Source organism: Arachis hypogaea, chromosome 10, assembly GCF_003086295.3.
Source record: "Arachis hypogaea cultivar Tifrunner chromosome 10, arahy.Tifrunner.gnm2.J5K5, whole genome shotgun sequence".
NCBI classification, from domain to species: domain Eukaryota; kingdom Viridiplantae; phylum Streptophyta; class Magnoliopsida; order Fabales; family Fabaceae; genus Arachis; species Arachis hypogaea.
Window position 1 is genome coordinate 19,381,355 of NC_092045.1, and position 6,585 is coordinate 19,387,939.

The window sequence follows — 6,585 nt, forward strand, 5'->3', positions numbered from 1 at the left end:
GAGACTTTTCTTGGAGTTAAACGCCAGCTTTTGTTTCAGTTTGGGCGTTTAACTCCCATTCTTGTGCCAGTTCCGGCGTTTTACGCCAGATTTCTTGAGCTGACTTAGAACGCCTGTTTGGGCCATCAAATCTCGGACAAAGTATAGACTATTATACATTGCTGGAAAGCCCAGGATGTCTACTTTCCAACGCAGTTAAGAGCGCGCCAATTGGGTTTTTGTAGCTCCAAAAAATTCACTTCGAGTGCAGGGAGGTCAGAATCCAACAGCATCTGCAGTCCTTTTCAGCCTCTGAATCAGATTTTTGTTCAGGTCCCTCAATTTCAGCCAGAAAATACCTGAAATCACAGAAAAACACACAAACTCGTAGTAAAATCAAGAAAAGTGAATTTTAACTAAAAACTAATAAAAATATAATAAAAACTAACTAAAACATACTAAAAACATACTAAAAACAATGCCAAAAAGCGTATAAATTATCCGCTCATCACAACACCAAACTTAAATTGTTGTTTGTCCCCAAGCAATTGAAAATAAAATAAGATAAAAAGAAGAGAATATACAATGAATTCCAAAAACATCTATGAAGATCAGTATTAATTAGATGAGCGGGGCTTTAACTTTTTGCCTCTGAACAGTTTTGGCATCTCACTCTATCCTTTGAAATTCAGAATGATTGGCTTCTCTAGGAACTCAGAATCCAGATAGTGTTATTGATTCTCTTAGTTAAGTATGATGATTCTTGAACATAGCTACTTTATGAGTCTTGGCCGTGGCCCAAAGCACTCTGTCTTCCAGTATTACCACCGGATACATACATGCCACAGACACATAACTGGGTGAACCTTTTCAGATTGTGACTCAGCTTTGCTAGAGTCCCCAATTAGAGGTGTCCAGGGTTCTTAAGCACACTCTTTTTGCCTTGGATCATGACTTTATTATTATTTTTTTTGTATTCACTGCTTTTTCTTGCTTCAATAATCATTTTTATGATTTTTCAGATCCTCAGTAACATGTCTCCTTTTTCATCATTCTTTCAAGAGACAACATTCATGAACAACAAATTCAAAAGACATATGCACTGTTTAAGCATACATTCAGAAATCAAAAGTATTGCCACCACATCAAAATAATTAATCTGTTATAAAATTCAAAATTCATGCAATTCTTCTCTTTTTCAATTAAGAACATTTTTCATTTTAAGAAAGGTGATGGATTCATAGGACATTCATAACTTTAAGGCATAGACACTAAGACACTAATGATCATAAGACACAAACATAGATAAACATAGGCATAAAAATTCGAAAAACAGGAAATTAAAGAACAAGGAGATTAAAGAACGGGTCCACCTTAGTGATGGCGGCTTATTCTTCCTCTTGAAGATCTTATGGAGTGCTTGAGCTCCTCAATGTCTCTTCCTTGTCTTTGTTGCTCCTCTCTCATGATTCTTTGATCTTCTCTAATTTCATGGAGGAGAATGGAATGTTCTTGGTGCTCCACCCTTAGTTGTCCCATGCTGGAACTCAATTCTCCTAGGGAAGTGTTGATTTGCTCCCAATAGTTTTGTGGAGGAAAGTGCATCCCTTGAGGCATCTCAGGGATTTCATGATGAGTGGGATCTCTTGTTTGCTACATCCTTTTCTTAGTGATGGGCTTGTCCTCATCAATGAGGGTGTCTCCCTCTATGTCAATTCCGACTGAATAACAGAGGTGACAAATGAGATGAGGGAAGGCTAACCTTGCCAAGGTAGAGGACTTGTCCGCCACCTTATAAAGTTCTTGGGATATAACCTCATGAACTTCTACTTCTTCTCCAATCATGATGCTATGAATCATGATAGCTCGGTCTATAGTAACTTCGGACCGGTTGCTAGTGGGAATGATTGAGCGTTGGATAAACTCCAACCATCCCCTAGCCACGGGCTTGAGGCCATGCCTTCTCAGTTGAACCGGCTTCCCTTTTGAATCTCTCTTCCATTGAGCGCCCTCTTCACAAACGTCTATGAGGACTTGGTCCAACCTTTGATCAAAGTTGACCCTTCTAGTGTAAGGGTGTTCATCTCCTTGCATCATGGGCAAGTTGAATGCCAACCTTACATTTTCCAGACTAAAATCTAAGCATTTCCTCCGAACCATTGTAAGCCAATTCTTTGGGTCCGGGTTCACACTTTGATCACGGTTCTTGGTAATCCATGCATTAGCATAGAACTCTTGAACCATTAAGATTCCAACTTGTTGAATGGGGTTGGTAAGAACTTCCCAACCTCTTCTTCGGATCTTATGTCGGATCTCCGGATATTCACTCTTTTTGAGTTTGAAAGGGACCTCGGGGATCACCTTCTTCTTGGCCACAACTTCATAGAAGTGGTCTTGATGCACCCTTGAGATGAATCTCTCCATCTCCCATGACTCGGAGGTGGAAGCTTTAGCCTTCCCTTTCCTCTTTCTAGAGGTTTCTCCGGCCTTAGATGCCATAAATGGTTATAGAAAAATAAAAAGCAATGCGTTTACCACACCAAACTTAGAAGGTTTGCTTGTCCTCGAGCAAAAGAAGAAAGAAGAGAGTAGAAGAAGAAGAAATAGAGGAGATGGAGGAGGCTTTGTGGTTCGGCCAATATGGGTGGCTTTGGGAAGGAAAGTGGTTTGAATTTGAATGGTGAGGTAGGTGGGGTTTTATGAAGGATGGATGTGAGTGGTGAAGAGAATGATGGGATTTGATAGGTGAGGGGTTTTTGGGAAAGAGGTGTTGAGGTGATTGGTGAATGAGTGAGAAAGAGAGAGAGTGGTGGGGTAGGTGGGGATCCTGTGGGATCCACAGATCCTGAGGTGTCAAGGATAATTCATCCCTGTACCAAGTGGCGAGCAAAAATGCTCCTTCTGCCAATTCTGGCGTTAAACGCCGGACTAGTGCCCATTTTTGGCATTTAACGCTAGCTTCTTGCCCCTTCCTGGCATTTAACGCCAGTCTGGTGCCCCTTTCTGGCGTTAAACGCCCAGAATGGTGCCAGACTGGGCGTTAAATGCCCATTTGCCGCCCTTACTGGCGTTTAAACGCCAGCAAGTTTTCTTCCAGGGTGTGCTGTCTTTCTTTCTGTTTTTCATTCTGTTTTTGCTTTTTCAATTGATTTTGTGACTTCCCATGATCATCAACCTAAAAAGAAAACATAAAATAACAAAGGAAAATAGATAAATATAACATTGGGTTGCCTCCCAACAAGCGCTTCTTTAATGTCAGTAGCTTGACAGTGGGCTCTCATGGAGCCTCACAGATACTCAGAGCAATGTTGGAACCTTCCAATACCAAACTTAGAGTTTGAATGTGGGGGTTCAACACCAAACTTAGAAGTTGGTTGTAGCCTCCCAACACCAAACTTAGAGTTTGACTGTGGGGGCTCTGTTTGACTCTGTCTTGAGAGAAGCTCTTCATGCTTCCTCTCCATGGTTACAGAGGGATATCCTTGAGCCTTAAACACAAAGGATTCTTCATTTACTTGAATGATCAATTCTCCTCTGTCAACATCAATCACAACCTTTGCTGTGGCTAGGAAGGGTCTGCCAAGGATGATGGATTCATCCATGCACTTCCCAATCTCTAGGACTATGAAATCAGCAGGGATGTAATGGTCTTCAAATTTTACCAGAACATCCTCTACAAGTCCATAAGCTTGTTTTCTTGAATTGTCTGCCATCTCTAGTGAGATTCTTGCAGCTTGCACCTCAAAGATCCCTAGCTTCTCCATTACAGAGAGAGGCATGAGGTTTATGCTTGACCCTAGGTCACACAGAGCCTTCTTGAAGGTCATGGTGCCTATTGTACAAGGTATTGAGAACTTTCCAGGGTCCTGTCTCTTTTGAGGTAATCTCTGCCTAGTCAAGTCATCCAGTTCTTTGGTGAGCAAAGGAGGTTCATCCTCCCAAGTCTCATTACCAAATAACTTGTCATTTAGCTTCATGATTGCTCCAAGGTACTTAGCAACTTGCTCTTTAGTGACATCTTCGTCCTCTTCAGAGGAAGAATACTCATCAGAGCTCATGAATGGCAGAAGTAAATCCAATGGAATCTCTATGGTCTCAGTGTGAGCCTCAGATTCCCATGGTTCCTCATTAGGGAATACATTGGAGGCCAGTGGACGTCCATTGAGGTCTTCCTCATTGGTGATCACTGCCTCTTCCTCCTCTCCAAATTCAGCCATGTTGATGGCCTTACACTCTCCTTTTGGATTCTCTTCTGTATTGCTTGGAAGAGTACTAGGAGGGAGTTCAGTAACTTTCTTACCCAGCTGACCCACTTGTGCCTCAAAGTTTCTAATGGAGGACCTTGTTTCAGTCATGAAACTTTGAATGGTTTTGATTAGATCAGAGACCATGGTTGCTAAGTCAGAGTGGCTCTGCTTAGAATTCTCTGTCTGTTGCTGAGAAGATGATGGAAAAGGCTTGACATTGCTAAACCTGTTTCTTCCACCATTATTGTTGTTGAAACCTTGTTGAGGTCTCTGTTGATCCTTCCATGAGAGATTTGGGTGATTTCTCCATGAAGGATTATAGGTGTTTCCATAAGGTTCTCCCATGTAATTCACCTCTTCCATTGAAGGGTTCTCAGGATCATAAGCTTCTTCTTCAGATGAAGCATCCTTAGTACTGCCTGGTGCAGCTTGCATTCCAGACAGACTTTGAGAAATCATATTGACTTGCTGAGTCAATATTTTGTTCTGAGCCAATATGGCATTTAGAGTATCAATCTCAAGAACTCCTTTCTTCTGATTCGTCCCATTGTTCACAGGATTTCTTTCAGAAGTGTACATGAATTGGTTATTTGCAACCATTTCAATGAGTTCTTGAGTTTTTGCAGGCGTCTTCTTCAGATGAAGAGATCCTCCAGCAGAGCTGTCCAATGACATCTTGGACAGTTCAGACAGACCATCATAGAAGATACCTATGATACTTCATTCAGAAAGCATGTCAGAAGGACACTTTCTGATCAATTGTTTGTATCTTTCCCAAGCTTCATAGAGGGATTCACCTTCCTTCTGTCTGAAGGTTTGGACTTCCACTCTAAGCTTACTCAATTTTTGAGGTGGAAAGAACTTTGCCAAGAAGGCATTGACTAGCTTTTCCCAAGAGTTCAGGCTTTCTTTAGGTTGTGAGTCCAACCATATCCTAGCTCTGTCTCTTACAGCAAAAGGGAATAGCATAAGTCTGTAGACCTCAGGGTCAACCCCATTGGTCATGATAATGTCACAGATTTGCAAGAATTCAGCTAAAAACTGATGAGGATCTTCCAATGAAAGTCCATGGAACTTGCAATTCTGTTACATTAGAGAAACTAATTGAGGCTTAAGCTCAAAGTTGTTTGCTCCAATGGCACGGATAGAGATGCTTCTCCCATAGAAGTCAGGAGTAGGTGCAGTAAAGTCACCCAGCACCTTCTTTGCATTGTTGGTATTGTTGTTGTTTTCGGCTGCCATGTCTTCTTCTTTGAAGAATTCTGTTAGGTCCTTTATAGAGAGGAATGCTCTAGCTTCTCTTAGCTTTCGCTTCAAGGTCCTTTCAGGTTCAGGGTCAGCTTCAACAAGAATGCCTTTGTCTTTGTTCTTGCTCATATGAAAGAGAAGATAACAAGAAAAAATATGGAATCCTCTATGTCACAGTATAGAGATTTCTTGAGGTGTCAGAGGAAAAGAAAAATAGAAGGAAGAGGTAGAAGAATTCGAACTTATCAAGATAGAGTTCGAATTGTGCGTTGAGGAGGAATGTTAGTCCATAAATAGAAGGATGTGAGAATAGGGGAAGAAATTTTCGAAAATTAAAGTGAATTTTTAAAAAATGCTGATTGATTTTCAAAAACTGAGATTGAGAAAGAAATAAAGTGATTTTGAAAAAGATTTTGAAATTGGAAATCAAAAAGATATGATTGAAAACTATTTTGAAAAAGATGTGATTAAAAAGATATAATTGAAAAGTTATAGTTTTAAAAAGATATGATTAAAAAGATATGATTGAAAAACAATTTAAAAAGATTTGATTTTTAAAATTAATAACTTGGCTAACAAGAAAGGATATGATTCAAACATTAAACCTTTCTCAACAGAAAAGGCAACATACTTGAAATGTTGAATCAAATCATTAATTGTTAGCAAGTATTTTTGAAAATGAAAAAAAAATTGATTTTGAAAATATATGATTGAAAAGATATGATTTGAAAAAGATTTGATTTTGAAAAATTATGGAAACTTGAAAAAAATTTGAATTAAAAACAAAATCTTCCCTCTTGTGCCATCCTGGCGTTAAACGCCCAGAATGGTATCCATTCTGGCGTTTAACGCCCAAAATACTACCCTTTTGGGCGTTAAACGCCCAACCAGGTACCCTGGCTGGCGTTTAAACGCCAGTTTTCCTTCTTCACTGGGCGTTTTGAATGCCCATCTTTTTCTGTGTAATTCCTCTGCTGTATGTTCTGAATCTTCAATTCTCTGTATTATTGACTTGAAAAGACACAAATTAAAATTTTTTTTGGATTTTTAATGATGAGGAATAATCAAAATGCAACTAAAATCAAATAAACAATGCATGCAAGACACCAAA

General features: G+C 39.7%; 1 non-coding gene across 1 annotated transcript; it reads left to right on the top strand.

Moving 5' to 3' along the window:
- The first annotated feature begins 4,955 nt into the window (after positions 1-4,955).
- Positions 4,956-5,063, top strand: LOC112718464 (small nucleolar RNA R71). The gene has a single exon (XR_003160804.1). It is a non-coding gene; the product is annotated as a small nucleolar RNA R71 (small nucleolar RNA).
- The last annotated feature ends 1,522 nt before the right edge of the window (positions 5,064-6,585 follow it).